Consider the following 17,480-nt stretch of genomic DNA (forward strand, 5'->3'; position numbering starts at 1 on the left):
GCTTGGTTACTGTTTGGAAGGTGTTAAGGTTTATTTTTATAGACAACGCTGACTTTATTTTCCTCTATCCTTGCTCTCAATTTACCTCCCACAGACCATGCAGTCCTGCTAGGGACGTGAGGCTTGCTGGAGCATAAATGCTAACTGTATCATGAGTCTCTACAACGGGAAATGTTACATGACCATTGGACACCAACAGAGAGCGATTGCGATTGATTGCCATGATGTAAAGCCAGCCTCAATGGACTTAAACCATGTGATCTGACTAACTAGATTTACACCCCATTGTTTTGTCTGGGGAGTCTGCTGTTACCAAGTATTTCTTTGCTTTGGCAGAGAGGCTGATTTCCATCAACCTTTTGAAAGAGGATGATGGATGGAAATGCATTTTTCGTAAGCTCCTGGAGTACAGCGATAATAAATCAGCAAAACATGCATTAAAAGAACTTTCCCCTGATTCTGAATCAATTTCTTGCTTCAAAACCTCTGTAATCTACCCTTATTTATGTTTGTTCTTTCATTAATGCTCCTATATTATTTGCTCACGGAAGGTGTGATTGGGAGTTTCTTGGAACACAGGCATTCCCCAACTCTATCTTGCTTTTTTTTAAAAAATGATAATTATTTTAAATCAACTTATACACCTTGATATATACCCATCAATAACAAAACTGCATTTTCAAGCATTATTTCCATCCTATACATCCAATTAATTGTATATATTATTCAGTCTTCATAGAGCAAACAAACATAATAATCCTCTCCAAATGAAAAGCAACCAGAGAATTCAACTTTGGGGCCTTTTCATGAATACCTATTTCCACTGGTTATCTCAGGTTAATTGTAACATTATTTTAAATTGAGGGCAGGGACTGTCTTACCTCTGAACAAGCTTTTTTTGTTCTTTGGCTGAAGAGTGAGATAAAAAGTTTAATAATAATAATAATAATAATAATAATAATAATAATAATAACTTCCCCATACACTGTTCCTGCTCTACTATACAGTTAATATCTGTTTTCTAGAAATGGCCTCCAGAAGAAGAGCATCTCTGTATCCTATTCCTTGAAGAAGCTTAAAGCAGCAAACAAAAGACATAGATGCACCCCCTCCAGCTTTGCTTCCTATTTGTCAGTATCTTAAATGTCTGCTGTTTCAATTAAAAGTATTCCTTTCGATGCCACAGATCGATTCTTTCTGGCTACAGCAGCTCACTTGCATTAACAATAAGGGAAATATGGCTTAAGTGGTCATCGGACAAAAGCTTGCTAGAATCACAGGTCTCACAGTGTAGGATTAGTTCCCTCAAAGCAGCTTAATCGCTTGTCTGTAATTGTAAAATGCACTTGGACAAAAACCTTGCATCCACTTTTGTACTTGTCGGCTGCTAATTCTAATGGAGCTGTTTAAAAAACACTCAAGAGTTACAAAGGGTGCAATTAGCCAATGCAACCTCCTCCTCCCCGCTTTGTTTCAGTGGGGCTTTTGTAAGGGCAAAGCTTAGCCGAATGCGCTTCAAACAGCATATGTCAGCAGTTGGCTGCAGTTCTGTAGAATCTTACACTTCTAAAATATATGTTCCTGGTGGGTAAGGTTGTGTACTCAGCTTGGCCTCTTGCAACAGCAGAAATAATCCATTGTTGCTTGTTTGGGTGCCTGGATACCTCTTGCCAAACCGAGAAGACAGGTGAGTCAGATGCAATTATGCTTATAGGGATGCTGTCTATCTAAACTTCTATGTGTCGTGGAAAGCTGGGAGAAGGCAGGTTATGGGTCAAAGAAGATTTCTGCTGACAGATGGAGTATTCCACTGAATGCTCGGTGCTGGTAAGCTCAGGTGAGGAGAGTCCTACTCAAGGTCCAACTTGCAGGTTTCCCATGGTCATCTAGTGGGATACTGTAAGAAGAGCAGACCCTCCAAGTGTTCCTATTTTCCAGGGATAGTCCCAGATTCATAGAAGCATTCTGGTTTCTGATTTGATCCTGGAATGTCCTACTTTTCCTTAGGATGTCCCCCATCAGAGAAATGTTGGAGGCAATAATAATAATAATAATAATAATAATAATAATAATAATAATAATAATAATGTATACGTGAAGGAGCGCCTCCACCCCCATTGCTCACCCCGGACACTAAGGTCCAGCTCTGAGGGCCTTCTGGTGGTTCCCTCACTGCAAGAAGCAAAATTAAAGGGAACCAGGCAGAGGCCTTCTTGGTAGTGGCACCCACCCTGTGGAATGCCCTCCCACCAGATGTCAAAGAAATAAACAACTATATGACATTTAGAAGACACCTGAAGGCAGCCCTATTTAGGGAAGTTTTTAATGATTGATGTTTTAATGTATTTTTAATCTTTTGTTGGAAGCTGCCCAGAATGACTGGGGAAACCGAGCCAGATGGGTGGGGTAGAAATAAATTATTATTATTATTATTATTATTATTATTATTATTATTATTATTATTATTATATTTAAACAAACAGACATCTGAAGGAAGTCTCCAGAGCTTTCTTCTTGAAAGGAAACAGGATGTATAAAAGGCAGCCCCTAGAACTTCTTATTCCTTGGGAAATGGTGTGAGAAAAACAATGCAATAGTTCAGCATTAAAAAATGATGACTTTGAAAATGTAACGTGCAGGAATGATTTTTTTCACATCACATGAAACTCCTTGTAAATTTGTGAGACAAAAATCCTTACTCCACTTTCCTGGGAGTAAGTCTCATGGAATTTGATAGGAATTTCTTTTGAGCAGGCATTGTTAGGAATGCAACTTAAGAAAGCAAGTTCATGTAAGTTAAGCTAGTGCAAAGTTTCACTCCCCAAGCATCATTCAAGCATCACCCTCTGGAAACCATCATCTAAGTAGGACCAGAACCCCTGCAAAATGATGTCACCCACTCCCAGCTGAGACAGTTGCTCCAGAAAGGATCTCATAGTCGATAGTTTCAAAAGCCACTGAGAGGTCAAGGAGAATTAACAGGCAGACATTTCCCTTATCTCTCCCCTGTCATCATACACGGCAATCAAAGCAGTTTGTCTGCCAAAACTGGGCCTAAACCATGATTGAAATGTATCTCCTCCTTGGAGTTTCCTCCAAGAGTGCCTGGATCACATCTGAGACCACCTGATCAAGAACCTTTCCCAAGAAGGGGAGATTGGCAACTGGCTGATTATTACTCAGATTTTCCAAATCCAGGAAGAAGGAGTGGTCTTACCAACCACTGCCTCCTTCAAGCAGGCAGGAACCGCCCACTCTTGCAATGATACATTAATCTCCTTCCTGCCCCATGCAGCTGTCCCCTTTCTGCTAGTTTTTGTCAGCCAAGACAGGCAAGAGTCCAGGTCACAAGTAGTCAGTCTGACCAACCCAAATACCTTCCAACACATCAGGATTAGAGAGTACTCTGCGGACACCCAGTGAAAATCATCTGCTGTAACAGTGGAGTCAAGACCCCAGTAGATGCAAGCAATTTTATCCTCAAAATGTTTCACAAATGACAGTGGGCAACCATCACTTTTGCCAACTGCTTCGGGCCAGGTTGTAAAAGGACCCACACTACCTGGAAAAAGTTATGTTGGACAGTGCAATAAGGATGCAATGGGTGCAGCAAAGTATGCCTTCTTTGCTGCCTCCACTGCGCTAGGTAGGCTTGATGATGAGCCATCATCAGTTTTCAATTTCATCCATTAAATTGGATCCATCTGCCTCCAATGGCAGATCATCTTCAGAGGTCCCCCATTGAGCATGGAGCTGAGCTGGAGTTGGGGACTTAACACCACGTAAGCCTGGGAATCAGCTAGCTGAGCCAGAGACCTGCTGCATCCTAAAATGATGCTTTCCCTTTAAATTTAAATTTTGTATCATTGCTTGGGATACCCAACATACAGTAACTTCTTTCTTTTTCTTATACAGACAGTGTAAGAATGACTCGGAGATATAGTAGCACTTAATTTGAGAATCATTTCGGGGGTGGGGGATATTTGAACCATAAAGGTTACATTTGAACATACCTTGATGAATTTGTAAATCAATGAGCATGGAAAGATTAAATTAATCCTAATATGGCAGGTGGGGAAAATCAATGATTGTTATTAACTGAAATTAAAGTTCTGCTTAATTACTAGAAGGAAATGTGGTACTATAGGCAGATCAATTAATTAATTCTGTGTTTAAAAAATCTATAGTATGAGAACATGCTGACCCGTCAAAACATTACTATAATGTTCACTTATCAAATAGAAATGACTCTTTCAATAGAGACAGAACAGAAAGAGCGTGAGAGAAAAAACCTAGTAAATCTGATTTTAAAGGAGTTTGGCAGACTGGGATAGAACCAGAGTTCTCTCTCTCTCTCTCTCTCTCTCTCTCTCTGTGTGTGTGTGTGTGTGTGTGTGTGTGTGTGTGTGTGTGAGAGAGAGAGAGAGAGAGAGAGAGAGAGAGAGAGAGAGAGAGAGAGAGAGAGAGATCAAAATGTGATGTGAATAAAGCAGTTTATGTTACAGTTAGGTAGCTGTGTTGGTCTGACACAGTCAAAATAAAAATAAAAAATCCTTCCAGTAGCACGTTAGAGACCAACTAAGTTTGTCATAGGTATGAGCTTTTGTGTGCAGTGTGCATGCACACGAAAGCTCATACCTATGACAAACTTAGTTGGTTGGTCTCTAAGGTGCTACTGGAAGGATTTTTTATTTTTATTTTGATAGCAGTTTATGGATAGAGTCAATGATGATTTAGGTTTCACTGGCTTTTCAGATCTGTGCCAAAATTTGTCTTCCAGTTTCTCAGAGGCTTTCACCTCTGAGGAAAAAAGCTTCAATTTTTGTGCCTCATTCTCAGGACACTAGAATTTCTTTAGAATTTAAGTGGGTGTGGAGCTTGAGCTTTCTTTAGGACTTAAAAGTAGGGATGGAAGAGAAACTGGAATCAATTTTTATTTAAAATCAACCTCACCTAATTCACACTTCCCCAAACCATACATGGACTGAAATATAGTCACCCTTTGAAATGTGCATGTCTCCAAATTTCACAGTGTACTTTTTTAACTATTTGTGATCTCACCTTCACAGTCAAGATAGAACTACCAGAATAACCAACCAACTGCCAATTCCCAACTGTCAACTACCATTTGCCAACTGCCACCTCCTTCCCCCAATACCATTTATTCTTTGTGAAATACATTTCCAATGAAATTACATTACAAATACTAACACACTTCACTAGCCAAGTACTGTGTACAAACAATCAAGGCTAAATTTTTTGTTAAAATGCATACATTGGTGAAAAGAGCATACAAAACTAAAATGCATTACGTTGTAAAAATGTGGATATTAGGGGGGAATTGCACACAAACATGTATATTCGGAGAAATACATTGATAGATTTTCGTGAGCACTTTAACAAAAAAATGTCCAGACACTGATGTGGAAATGTGGAGTACGGACTTTAAGACAGGAAAAAATTGAAAACTTAGGGAAAAAAACGAAATGGAAAGATCTGCTTTTCCCTACCGTGAGGTGACTGAGCATGGGGTGTGTATATTTTTCTTTCCGGTATATTTTTTCAGCACTCTGGACAGTTACAAACACCCTTCAGCCGCCTCAAAAGTGAAAGCTCTATACCTCACATCTGAGAATTTCACTGATTTTCTCTCTCTCCATTGAAAATTTCCAAAACCAACATCTTTCTCATTAATTGACAAGGAAGGGGGGAGGGATTGGAGAAATGCTCAGCCCAGAACTATTTCAGTTCCCAGTACTATGTGAGAGAACATTATTAATACATCAGTACAGTGGTACCTCGGTTTAAGTACACAATTGGTTCTGGAAGTCTGTACTTAACCTGAAGCATACTTAACCTGAAGTGAACTTTCCCATTGAAAGTAATGGAAAGTGGATTAATCCGTTCCAGGAGGTCCGTGCAGTACTTAAACTGAAGTGTACTTAGCCTGAAGCGAACTTTCCCATTGAAAGTAATGAAAAGTGGATTAATCCGTTCCAGACAGGTCCGTGGAGTACTTAAACTGAAAGTACTCAAACCGAAGCGTACTTAAACTGAGGTATGACTGTGCAATACTGGCTAGTTGTCACATTGCTTGTGACACCTGCCACATATAGCTAGCTCTATTCCCCCCCCCCCCCCAGCACCCTGCAATTCCCTCATAAATCAAAAGACAGTCTCTTTGTCTGTGGAGAAAAGTCTTGGGTCAAAAGAGGATCCCTTTAGACATAAAGCCCTCTTCAGGTCTCCCCACTTTTCTACAGAACATGAGTGTGTAGTGGTGGCAGCCTTTGCCTCTGCTGTGTGTATTCTTTGGTGCATAGAACCATTGCTGGTCAACCTGTAACCCTGGAAAGGACAATTCCTTAACCTGTGCAGAAGCAGTGCCTGCTGTCATGATACCACCTCCCTCTGTATGTGGGTTCATTCAACGTAGAAGAGAGCCCAAACATCTCTATAAAGAGTTAATATAAATGGGGGGGGGGGCTTCAATTAGACATTGATAGCCATATCCTCAATGAATTTGTCTATACCTTTTTTTTATCAGCCAGATCTCTTATTTCTCTGCTACCTGTTGCTACCAGTATTGTTGTTCTTGTATTGTTGTTGTTGGGGGGGGGAGTTGCCAATCTTTGTCAGCATGTATTAGTTATATGCTTGATGATTACAATAGGTTCTAGCTCCCTGGGGCCTGGGTGCCTGAGCACCCACAAAATTCCCCATGAAGGGTTCGGGCACCCACAAATTTCAGTGCCAGGGCCATGCATGTTGCATGGCACCCACGACCCCAGACACCCACGGTCATGAGGCCAAGTTGACACTCCTGATGATTACTCTACTCCAGTTTTGAGACTGCCCACTCCCCTATACTGCCCACTCCCCTATACACAGGTTGCACAATTTAGCTTAAAATGCACGCAGGAACCAAACACACTTTAAAGTAGTCTGTCATTTGAAGAGTTACCCACTGTCACTTGTAATACATCAAGACCAGGTAAACCTTTGTGTAATCCATTTAAGGGTCTCCACCAGCTAAATTGTGTTGACTTGCTGGGTCATTACCTCCCAAATCTTAATCTCCATTATAGTGACTGCTTTCTAAGCTGTTTATCCTCTTATAATGGCTCCGTCATTTTCATTAATCAATGAGCTCACTTAAACATGAATCCAATCCTTAACTGCTCAACAGATGTGAGTGTTATTCAAGGTCCACTTAGTCCAGACTGGAAAATTTAAAAAGAGGAGGAATTGAGATGTTATAACTTTGGATGGATAGCTCACCGTAAGTTTGCGAGGGTGCTTGAGTGATCATCTTAGTTACATCGACTGTTGAGGAAGATAAAAATAAAATAATAGGGCACAATCCAGCCACCACTAGGCAATGCAAATCCCTACAGATTTTACTAGCAGTGCATTAATAAAAATATTAAGTTTTTAAATTGAAATCAATGGGACTTTTAAAAATGAAAGCTATTGACAGCATGTGAAGATCACACAGGTTAGAGTAAATTTTGTTGTCCTGCTGTTAAAAGCACAATGGCAGATTAATCCATTTTTGTTGTTGTTGTTCCTAGTAATTTTCAGACTTACTAGGAGCAGGTTCCTAGAGTGGTGTCCTGTCCCATTTCTTTCCTAGATTCTTTGCAAGGGACAGTTGATGTTACCTGGCCACTGTGCTGAGGGAGGGGGCACTTAAAAAAAATCCTAATCAAGTCTATCCAACACTGACTTGGCCTGCAGTTATTTTTGCACAGATCTTCTGCAGAAAAGGCCCCTTGTTCATTTACTATTTTGTGGTTTTGTTGCTGCTGTTTCTAGGGAAATGGCAGCAGGAGACTCTAATAAGTCAATTACCTACTGTTGGTTTCTGGAAAATATTGGCTACAATTCCTCCTGAGTTGAAAATGTTCCTTTCCAGTCTGTTCCCTTCAGATTCATGCAAGTCATTAGACATCCTGTTATCACCTGGATGCTTTTATTAATGTTACCTTTCTGTTCACCTTATGGCATCCTGAGTTATGTAGCAATTAGATGCTGACAGCCATCAAGTACTCTTATAAAAGAGCCACTCTTTTGCATCTAGAGGAGCCAACATTTTGCTCCTTTAGCACAGGGGGCGCCATTTGGGGGGGGCTATGGGTGCCAATGTGCCCACTAGTACCTTTTATGGTACCTGAGGAAAGTCTCAGTAAATATATCCTAAAATATCCAATTGGTGAGCCTCTCCTATATTGGACACAGTCCTTGAAGCATACCCATGTCTCATTTAATAATAAAAAAATATTTTTTTATTTATTTATACCCCGCCCTTCCCAGTTCAGAAACCCAGAATCAGGGCGGCTAACAACAAATTTAAAACACTTAATTGTAATACAACATAAAAGCAGCATAAAATACAGTATAAAAGCATGAATAACAATAAAATTCAAAAGTTAAAAATCAATTTGGGGAAAATCCATCCAATAAACATTAGATAGTCATCAGGGCTAGCTGGCTAAATTAGTCCTACTTGGGCCAGCAAGGAGGCCAGGGGAGAATTAACTGTGGGGTCCCAGAGTGGGTAATCTTCATAAAAAGGGGATGGGGGAAGAGAAGGGAAATAAAAGATCAGGCTGAGTTGAAATTAAAGGCCAGGCAGAATAGCTCTGTGTTACAGGCCTGGTGGACAGAGGTTAAGTTCTGTAGGGCCCTAGTCTCATGGGACAGAGCATTCCACCAGGTCGGAGCCATCACTGATAGTCTGACTTCCTTAGGGCCCGGGACCGCTAAACTATAGTTATTCATGGAGCTTAAGGTCCTCTGTGGGGCATACCAGGAGAGGTGGTCCTGTAGATTTATTCCCTTGAAAGAAAGCTGACCTCAATGGGCAGCAGAGGGCTTTTTTTTTTCAGCCACAACTCACCGGAACTCACTTTCGGCACCTCTCAGGTGGGCGCCACTGCCATTATAAGAGAACAAGGGAAGCATTCCTGGTGAATTCTGTTACCTCTTGTTTCTAGAAAGATAGCTGTAAGGGTGACTCCCTACAGGGAGCCAGCCCCCATCATCCTAACGTCCACCTCGCCAAGCACAGGGAGCAGCAGTGGGTCTGAAGCAGCCAGGGGAGAGGGGAAAGACTCAAAGGGAGAGAGAAACCAGCGTGTGGAACAATGGGAAAGCTCGAGGGGAGAGAGATGCAGGCAAGGGCTCAAGGATGGTGGAGAGCCATTCTACCAGCTTGACAGGGAGGAGACTAAGAGGGCATCGCTCCTTCTGGCGCAAGAGTTAAGGAGAGCACCATGACGCAGGTCAAGGGGGAGGCGTTTTGGGGTGCCCCGACTACTTTGCTGGCGTAAGAACAGACGTACACCATTGCCGGATTCTGATTCAGAATGAGAAGTCATGTTTTAAGCTCTCTCTGCACTGTAAATACTTGCACAATAAAAGTCTTTAAAGACAAACTGGACTCAAGTGGAGTTACTCTAGAGTAGCCATGACGACCCTCTGACAATAGCACTGCTACTGTGTTTCAGGAGAAAAGGCCATACTGAAATAGGTCCCGGGGGGAAATCCACTAATTTCCTGGTGGCTGTTGGGGGAAAATATGCATTTTGCAAGGACAAATTTTCCAATATACATTTTCCAGTTTTCCTTTATGTGCTTGTGATGAGTGTACCAGAGAGGGGAGAGGTCTGATCTCCCTTGCCCCTTTTGTACTTATAGGACAGCCACCACTGCAGCTTTCACTCCTCAGCTCGTAAATGGTAAGGGGCTTTGTGGTTGACTGGCTTTAGGGGAAGAACTTGCCCATCTCCACCTTAAACATACCTGTGATCAATTTCCTATTAATGCAGGTGTAGCAGTATTTCAATGACAGTTCATGAACAAACCCAAGACCAGTGAAACTGCTACTGGCTTTTGAATTTGACTGATTAAAATCAAAGGACCCTCTAAATTCATTTGGGTTTTGGTTCAAACAGTTTTGCTAAGAGCACATACTGAAGAACTGTCCTGGTTCTATATTTCCTTTTAGACAAAATGAAGTCTTAACAACCGCAGAAGTTTTCCTTTAATCGTTTTTCCAGGGTCAGCAGAAAAGGGATTTTTGAACAATAGACTTTGCTCATTTCATGTTGTTTCTTACAAAGCAATCTCAAGTAAGATTTCTAAATGGACCAACTTTTCATTGTTTCACAGCAATTACTCGTCCTCCTCGCAAAATGAATCACAGCCAGCTCCATATTGTAAGGAGCTTTCTATTAATCAGTTCAGCACTTGCTGCACCAATATGCCTGGCTCTGCTGAAGGCATCAAGAGAGTTGTTTGTTTTAAATTACTATATCATTTCATTTGTGGGTTCTTCAGTACTAACTCTAGTGCTAGCTAGATATTCCTTACATGTCTTTATCTGTCCAAACATACATACAGAACTTAGGAAATTTCACAAATCATATTGAGAGTATTGTAACTTAACCTTGAAAGTCTTGCAAATATTTCACCAGAATATGACTCAATAACTCATTTGTCTATCACCACTATCACCACTAGACAACTATTAACAGGTAAGTTTTGTTAGCTCTACTAATTAAGTCCTTAAATAGCTTAGTACACCCCAATTGGGCCCCAAATCCCATCATAATAAACATCCTCTCCTAGTCCGTGCAATCCTTATAGCACTGCATTAGGATCTGGGAGACCAAGTTTCAAATATTCACTCAGCCATAAAGCACATTGTATGGCATTGAGCCAGTCACTCTCCCTCAGCCTTACCTACCTAACAAGGTTTGTTTGAGTATAAAATGGCAATGGAAAGAACTGTGTATGCCACCTTCAGCCCCTTGGAGGAAAGGTGGGAAATAAATAAATAAGACACTGTACCCGAAGCATCCTCAACAGATGTCTGTGCAACTTAAAGCCAGTTGTCACCAGCTGAATCTCACCCACTCCTCTTTGAAAGGATACTTTTTGATTTTTCTAGTTGCAATGCAATATATTCTGGTTAGAGATCATGATAGGATCTCATATAGAATCCCAACGCTGGCCCAGTGAGGACTGAGCATGCTCTGTGGGCATGGAAACACAGGACCAAAGCTCTGTGTTAGAGCATCTTCTTTGCAAAAGGTCCCAGGTTCCATCCCTGGCATCTCCAGGGAATAACTCCTTGGTCAGTGTAGACCAGGGGTCCCCAAACTAAGGCCCAGGGGCCGGATGCGGCTCAATCACCTTCTAAATCCAGCCCACGGATGGTCCAGGAATCGACATGTTTTTACATGAGTAGAATGTGTCCTTTTATTTAAAATGTATCTCTGGGTTATTTGTGGGGCCTGCCTGGTGTTTTTACATGATTAGAATGTGTCTTTTTATTTAAATTTCATCTCTGGGTTATTTGTGGGGCATAGGAATTCATTCATATATTTTTTTTTCAAAATATAGTCTGGCCCCCCACAAGGTCTGAGGGACAGTGGACCGGCCCCCTGCTGAAAAAGTTTGCTGACCCCTGGGGTAGACTGTACTACCGGTAAGTGAGATAGACTAGTGGTCTGATGTGGAAGGTGTAAGGCAGTTTCCTATGTCTTATATCTAAACCCTAGCGAGCTGTTGCTGGTCAGTGTAAACAATGCTGAACTGGGTACACCAATAGACTGGTTGAGTATTACGCAGCTCCTTGTGTTCCTCTTATCTTGGCCAAGGGCTGTACTGTAGCTCAGTGGAAAAGTACTTGCTTTTGCACACAGAAGGTCCCAGGTTCAATCTGTGAAGCACCCTGAGGACCCCCCAGGTATAGGGTGGTATATAAATGCAAATAATAATAATAATAATAATAATAATAATAATAATAATATAGGAGCTCATTTCTAATGGAGTGAGGAAGGAGTTTGTTATTCTAGTGCCAAATAATGTTACACTTCTTGACTCAAATAAAAGCACTGCTAAACTTACATTGTGGCCCCATGTGCATTTGCTCAGAAGCAAATCCCACTGTGTTCAATGAGTTTATTCACAGATTTCCATGTCAATTTTAACTTTACCAGGGAACACAGTCTATAACTGTGACTCGCTTTAAAGTACACACACACACACACACTGCATACAATGACCCACAAATTAGCCTAAAACTCAGCTATGCTCATGAATGTCAGTGTCACCTTGATATTGTGTGAAGGAAGCCACGCTGTAGCAAAGGCTAACCGAGATACAATCCTCGCTCCATCCTGTGATGGATGTGGTGAGCTTTCTTTGAAAACTCCGAGTCTCTATTAAGCCAAGATGTTCACCAGGGACATGGCATTTATTGCTGCAGTTTAGCACTGATGATGTTTGTTGTGAACCAATAATACACTTCTATCACTGTCTCCTTAAACATTGGCTGAGCATAATTTATGGGTAGCAAGTGAACAATTCATCCTTAGGCTTAAGGATTTGATACGTGCCTGTTAAATGTTTCTTAGCAACCTCTACAGGACATTTCCATGGTCTTAAATCATGGTCGTTGCTAAGCCTTCATTAAAAGGCTTTACAGCATGAACCTTCCTTTCAATCAATACATCACCATCTACAACTGGTCATACAGAGAGGGATTGAGTTATTTATAGCTTTGGGGATTCTCTCTCCCCCCCCCTCCCTGCCACCCCAAAGTTCTTTACAGCCTAGCATAGAAAGCAATGAATATTTGAAGTCAGAACTATATATTTTGAAACATAGTTCAGACTGGACAGATATTTTTTTAAGAATCATGACTTACTCAAGGCACAATTTAGAGAGGGAGGGGGGCCATGCTACACCTAAATCCTACTCCTGGTGCTTGGCACACATTATTTATGTATTTAAATTATTGGTGCTAACAAAAAAAGAGTCGCAATAAAAGAAAATTAATTAAAAATGAAACAAAAATGGGCATTTTTAAAACCAGAGGAGATGGCATGAACACGCTAGGAAGCAATAATAAAATACCTGTTGGAATAAAAAAAGGTATCAGCATATGTCTACAAAACAAGATCTGGTCATACAGAGCTATATCATGGCATACCAGTCATGAACAAGAATTCCACAACTGCAGTGTTGTCACTGAAAAGCCCTTGGTGAGATTCAGCACCCCTCACCCATGCGTCCTGTTTGCTTAGTTAAAATTGACCCCATCTCTCTGCTTTAAGAGAGTTGTTTTCAATATTCAGAGAAGACTCATTGAAATTTATGGACAAAACAAACAGATACATTAATTTCAATGGGTCTGCTCTGGGGAAAATTCAGTTAGATACAACCTTATATTATTTGGGTGGGACAGTCTCAATCAAATATATGATCTTTTAAGCCCACATTCCCTGCATGTTTGTACTGCTATCCCAGCAACATCTACACTGGATTGGTCATGCCCACAGAATGGAAGATGGCAGGATCCCCAAGGATCCTCTTTGGGGAGCTGGCTTCGGGCACCGGGCCTGTTGGCAGATCAACTCTGTGTTACAAGGATGCCTGCATAGGTGACATTAACCCTGCCATGTGGGTGTTGCTTAAAGACAACCCAACACCTGGAGACCATCAGTCAGGTTGTATATCCACAGCAATGACCAGAGGAGGGACTGCAGGGAGGAGCATAGAAAGAATAAATGAAATGGCACACCTGCATCAGCACAAGCTAACACCTTCATCTGCCCCAGCTGCAACAAAACATGTCTCTCCCATATTGACCTCTACAGCCACAGCAGGTGCTGTAACTCTCCAACCGTTTGATATGGCCTCCAATGGCACACTCTTCCTTTGTTTCCTGAGATAGGTGGATGCCAGCTGGCAACTGGTGTACATTTATTTATGCAGTTATTACACTTATATCATACCTCCCACCTCAGCAGCTGGAGCCAAAGGACTTAATTATTCCCCCCACTTTTTATCCACACAAAAATCCAGTAAAGTTGGTTAGGATAACCAAAGCTGTAGAAAAAGCTTCCTGGATGAGTATCTACCTGGCAGAAGCAGCAGACAGGGAGGGCTGTGCCTCCTGGCAATGGCATCATTGCCATATCCCAGGATGGTACAGGGGTGGGGCATGACAATGGCAAAGTCAGGGTTCTTAAGCATAATTGTTTCATTGACACTAAAATGGAGAATGCCCTTATTTGTATTGCTAACACTGGGGATTTTCCATGGCAGCATACTGAGAGCTCTCTGAACTTTGATAATTAACTGTGGTGTTCTCTGCTCTTATACTGAGTGTTTAACTTTAGATCATGTGATGAAGGTATTCAATTGCAAATTCACTGTATCGAAGGATGGTGGCTGTTTTCTTTGTTCTTAGGCACTTTGGGAGAAGGATGTGAAAATGACTCCTTCAAGGAGCTCAACAGCTTTGGGCTGGAGTGCAGGCTAATGAAGAGCAAGAGATCTGTTAGCCAGATTACTGTATAAGTTATTTTATTTCTAAGAAGATGGGCCTACTTCTTAGACAACCATGTCTTCTGGAATTATTTGGATGGATCCTTTTTGTGTGTGTGTGTGTACCTGTTTTGAAGTTCTGGTTAGTAAAACTTTGAATCAATATTTATGAATCTGGACAATATTTTATTCCAGAAGGAGTCAGTTTTTATGAATCCAATTGCTTCAAGCTGCACAATATTATTATCTGCAATAAGGGTGGGAGCACTGGCATATGCATTCTAGCATGCTCTGCAATGCACTCAAACTAATCTGACCTAACTACCAGGGCCGTCTTAAGCATATCTGGTGCCCTGGCGCCGTGGTACGAAGATCCCTCCGGTGCTCCCCCCGCCCCGTTTCCCAGCGCGGCTGTCTGGCGGGCGCAGTGTGGCGCCCCCCCTGGCGGCCCAGCGCCCTGGCGCATTGTGCCACCCAGCCTTGCCTTAGAGCCGGCCCTACTAACTATCAACCTTTTCTTCTCCTTGAACCAACTTGGTATGTGGCAGGGACACCACTGCTGGGAGGCCAAGTCTGCAGTGATGCCCTTTCCCAGCAGCTACTTCTGGAACCTAGGCTATCCCAAATGTAGTCCAGTCAATACACCACACTGACATTTGACAGGTGGAGGAAACTTTCTGTCACTGTCATTACTTCAGTAGGCCCTGAGCAATTTCTTCTGGATTTCTGCCTCGGTAGTAGAAGGGCACAGGAAAACTCAGGCTGTTAAGTGTTCCTTCCACCCTCTGTGAAAGAGAACTCGTTGAAGTTTATTGCATATTGAGCATAAGTTGTTTTAGCAAAGGCTATTTTCTTTCAATATCATTTTAAAAAAACCAGTTTGTAATAGAGAGGAAAAACCAAATATCTCCTGGTGTTCTCCTATATAGATATATATAATAGAAACCCATGTCACCTAATGCACAAATTGTATATTGCCTTTTTTTTTTCCTGGACCAATCTGAGAGCTGTCCTTTCCTGCTGAAGTATATTAGTTACTCCAAAAAGAAGAAAAATGAAATCCAGGTCAAAGAGTTTCCATTATCAGTTGTTTTGCACTGGAAAGCATGTTTCTGTCACAAATAGTTTCACATTGACTTCCCCTGCATGGCTACAAAGGCTGCTTGTATTTTATTGCGGGAGCGATTAGATTCCTCAAAAAGAAAATGTTCCTTCTCATCCTTATCACTCCTCTGCCACTGAGAATGTGAAAAGAAATCTCTTTGATTATTTGATCCAAGCTATCTTTAGCAGACAGATAGAATTTCTCACTGGCAAATTAGGCACATTAAAATGCTGGTGATGGTGGGTAGCCACAATTAGCAGGAGATATCCATCTGGAGGTGTGTGAGAGAAGTTATAAATCAGCCTTCCCCAGACATGTTATGGACTAGGACTATATTGGCTGGGGTCTGAGGGAATTGTAGTCAAAAACATCATGAGAGCACCCAGTTGGTGAAAGCTCTACAGCAGGGGTTCCCAAACTAAGGCCCGGGGGCCGGATGCGGCCCAATCGCCTTCTAAATTCGGCCTGCGGAAGTTCCGGGAATCAGCATGTTTTTACAGGAGTAGAATGTTTCCTTTTATTTAAAGTACATCTCTGGGTTATTTGTGGGGCCTGCCTGGTGTTTTTAGATGAGTAGAATGTGTCCTTTTATTTAAAATGCATCTCCTTTTATTTAAAGTACATCTCTGGGTTATTTGTGGGGCCTGCCCGGTGTTTTTACATGAGTAGAATGTGTCCTTTTATTTAAAATGCATCTCTGAGTTATTTGTGGGGCATAAGAGTTTGTTCATATTTTTTTCAAAATATAGTCCAGGCCCCCCACAAGGTCTGAGGGACAGTGGACCGGCCCCCTGCTGAAAAAGTTTGCTGACCACTGCTCTACAGGATACAGAGCCAACTGGAGGTCAGAGACCCTCAAGAGTTTGCCACTAGTCCATTAGCTTTGAAGAGGTGGAGAAGAGGACAATGGCCTGCACAGAATTCTATTTTGCTTTAGGGTCAATATAGCAGAGCTGACCCCCCAGTGAGGCCAGCTGAGGCAGCTGCTTCATGTGGAAGAATCACAAAAGGATATGCTCCCATGGGTGCCCTGCCAGCTCCAGCCCCTCCACCACTGGTAGAGAAGCAGTGGCAGCTGCAGTGGCTTCTGGTGAGATCTCACAAAGCAAGAGTAACACAAGGGCGGAAAAGGGGTGGGAAAGCCACAGATCACATGCAGGCCTCAGCATAATTTCACACAGAAGAAGGAGAACCCCGAGTGAGGGAAGTTGGGCAGAGGGAGAGAAATGGCTGGGGGGGGGAGCTGCAATAAAGTGATTGAAGCAGTGGCATAGTGTGGGTTGCCAGTGCCTGGGGCTACACGGAGGTGGGGTCATAGCTGCCAAGTTTTCCCTTTTCTCGCGAGGAAGCCTATTCAGCATAAGGGAAAATTCCTTTAAAAAAGGGATAACTTGGCAGCTATGGGTGGGGTTGGTTGGAGAGGAGGGAAACTGACGGAATATGCATGCACATTCATTTGCCTAAGGGCATCCATGTCACCCAGGAGATGACGCAGCCACAGAGATAATAAAAGAAGAGTCATTCCGTTGTCTGGAGAGCTCACTTTCTGGTTCCTGTTTTCAATGGAGCCCAGTGACGGAAGCATGCAGCTGTATTGAGGGAAAACCAGGAGTTGAAATTATGGACGCCCTAACAATTTTGCGCTTGGAGCAACTGCCTGTGCTGCACCCTCACACTACTCCATTGGCTGGAAGGAGAAGGAGAAGAGGAGGCCTCTTAAAACAAGCAGTTCAGACCCCTGACAAGACAGAATTTCCCCTTTCCTTTTTTTTTAAAAAATATATTTTTATTAATTTTCCAATTAAAACCAATTATATCACATTCATTATTTCAAATTATACACATATATATATCAATCAAACCGAATGTTATGCCAAATCGTCTAAAGAATTTTTTATTTGGGTTCCCATGCTTCAAGAAATTGGGGATTCCTCGCAACCGTCCACTGCCGTCTTTTTTCTAAAGTTCAAATCGTCCTCCAAGTTCATAATAATCCAGATCTTCCCCTTACAGTCACATAGATGTTTTC

The 17,480-nt window shown here is 42.0% G+C and overlaps 1 long non-coding RNA gene across 4 annotated transcripts in view; it reads left to right on the forward strand.

Annotated features, from left to right (window-relative positions):
• The first annotated feature begins 697 nt into the window (after positions 1-697).
• Positions 698-17,480, forward strand: part of LOC148684743 (uncharacterized) — a 617,223-nt gene continuing 600,440 nt past the window's right edge. The window contains exons 1-3 of one of the 4 annotated variants that reach the window (XR_015951341.1): positions 3,693-3,782; positions 11,413-11,497; positions 14,397-16,295. This is a non-coding gene — a long non-coding RNA (uncharacterized LOC148684743). Of the gene's footprint in view, positions 1,688-3,692; positions 3,783-11,412; positions 11,498-14,269; positions 16,296-17,480 lie in introns of those variants that run through there. The other 3 variants (XR_015951340.1, XR_015951342.1, XR_015951339.1) reach the window with 3 other exon arrangements.

This window comes from Zootoca vivipara, chromosome 8, assembly GCF_965207765.1.
Source record: "Zootoca vivipara chromosome 8, rZooViv2.hap1.1, whole genome shotgun sequence".
In the NCBI taxonomy this organism is placed as follows: Eukaryota; Metazoa; Chordata; class Lepidosauria; order Squamata; family Lacertidae; genus Zootoca; species Zootoca vivipara.